The following is a 2,500-nucleotide window of genomic DNA, read 5'->3' as shown; positions in this document are numbered from 1 at the left end:
TAACCTAACCTGTATTGCGCCTTAACCTAACCTGTATTGCGCCTTAACCTAACCTGTATTGCGCCTTAACGTAACCTGTATTGCGCCTTAACGTAACCTGTATTGCGCCTTAACGTAACCTGTATTGCGCCTTAACGTAACCTGTATTGCGCCTTAACGTAACCTGTATTGCGCCTTAACGTAACCTGTATTGCGCCTTAACGTAACCTGTATTGCGCCTTAACGTAACCTGTATTGCGCCTTAACGTAACCTGTATTGCGCCTTAACGTAACCTGTATTGCGCCTTAACGTAACCTGTATTGCGCCTTAACGTAACCTGTATTGCGCCTTAACGTAACCTGTATTGCGCCTTAACGTAACCTGTATTGCGCCTTAACGTAACCTGTATTGCGCCTTAACGTAACCTGTATTGCGCCTTAACGTAACCTGTATTGCGCCTTAACGTAACCTGTATTGCGCCTTAACGTAACCTGTATTGCGCCTTAACGTAACCTGTATTGCGCCTTAACGTAACCTGCATTGCGCCTTAACGTAACCTGCATTGCGCCTTAACGTAACCTGTATTGCGCCTTAACGTAACCTGTATTGCGCCTTAACGTAACCTGTATTGCGCCTTAACGTAACCTGTATTGCGCCTTAACGTAACCTGTATTGCGCCTTAACGTAACCTGTATTGCGCCTTAACGTAACCTGTATTGCGCCTTAACGTAACCGATGTTGCGCCGTAACGTAACCTATATTGCGCCGTAACGTAACCCACATTGCCCCTTAACGTAACCCACATTGCCCCTTAACGTAACCCACATTGCCCCTTAACGTAACCCAACACACGTTGGGCCTTAACCCAACACACGTTGGGCCTTAACCCAACACACGTTGGGCCTTAACCCAACACACGTTGGGCCTTAACCCAACACACGTTGGGCCTTAACCCAACACACGTTGGGCCTTAACCCAACACACGTTGGGCCTTAACCCAACACACGTTGGGCCTTAACCCAACACACGTTGGGCCTTAACCCAACACACGTTGGGCCTTAACCCAACACACGTTGGGCCTTAACCTGCTCTGTAATTGTCATACGACGCGTTAAATTAGTGTAGTGTTGCCTAACTGCAACCCCCGCAATATAGTTTGCTACTCGCACTGCCCGGTCCCCAGTGTATCGCTTCATGTTAAACACCTTGCAGCTATACACTGTAATGTGGATGGCAGCAGGACGTACATGCTCAATGCCCTTTGCAGTTGTTCATTGGCATTTGCAGTTGTTCATTGGCATTCGCATGTGCGAAGCACTTAGCCTACGCTGTGGTACGGCCTGTGTCAACTGTCCGCTGATGTTGTACGTCCAAATCACACACTGTACTGCACATTGGTCCTCATGTACTGAATGATACATCGTGGTACATGTGACCGTACAACGACTGCGCCAACAACGGCGAACCATGCGGTCCAAATGTTGTGCACTCAGCTACGTGTCGTCTCCCTATAAGAGCTGGATTGCAGTGTGGTATGCCCTGGATGGCGATCAGCATGAGCCGTCTGTTGATGTAGTGGCGCGTGTTGTCAGACGTAGTCGTCTCTTCTCACACACCGTGATAGCATGGTGCACTGCGTTCCACATCTGCGACATGCGACAGAGGCCGGTTGACAGTCGTTCGCGCAATGGACATCGCATACGTACGGGGGCCACCTTCCACGTGTTCGCGAAGCGTGCACATGTTGTTGCGTGTATGTGGGCAGACATAGTGTGTCGTGACACCTGACACAGGCATGCAACAATCGTTGAATTTGCAAATGGCGATGGACGCCTACGTTTGCTGGTGACGTTATGCAAATGAACAACTGGTAAACCGTTGTGGTGCGGTTGTTCTCGCTAGAGGTGAATCAGTGATGGCGACGATCGGTTGAGCTACCAACCGGTTGTTCCAGCGATACCCACCATGCCCACGAACGTGAATGGCATCTGGGTGTGAAGCGATACGCGGCGGTGGCTGGGTGGGACCGTCCCCGGCCGGTGAGGGGGGGCCTCCCGGCGTGCTGGCCGCGCGGTGCGTGGGCGCACGCGCTACAGCCGGCTGGTGGGGGCGGCCAGTGGCAGGCGCGCCGGCCGACGGAGGCGGCAGGCGGCGCAGCTGCGCGCCGGCGCACCCTGCACGCGGCGCCGTGCGGCCAAAGTAGGTCCTCGCGGGCCCGGTGCGAAGCGCGGTGGACATCTGCAGTGTGCTGGTCCGATTGAGGACTGTGTGCGCTGAGGATGCGCCGCCGCCCGGCGCTCGGCGCCGCGACGCCGTCTGCTGCTCGGTCGCCTCTGCGGTTCTCGCAGGTGGTTTGTATCGCAGCTGTGCGGACGTGTTGGCGCGTGCGCTGTGCTGGGAGAGTTCGCTTCGGCACCCAAGTGGGGCTTTTGTCCTTCTGTGGCGCTGGCGTTGGAGCTGCCGGTCACCGTAGGTGGCGCGTGTTGTCTCCCGCCGGCAATGCCACGACAGCACGCTCCC

Source organism: Schistocerca americana, unplaced genomic scaffold (genome assembly GCF_021461395.2).
Source record: "Schistocerca americana isolate TAMUIC-IGC-003095 unplaced genomic scaffold, iqSchAmer2.1 HiC_scaffold_296, whole genome shotgun sequence".
In the NCBI taxonomy this organism is placed as follows: Eukaryota; Metazoa; Arthropoda; class Insecta; order Orthoptera; family Acrididae; genus Schistocerca; species Schistocerca americana.
Note: the sequence above shows the minus strand (reverse complement) of the source record.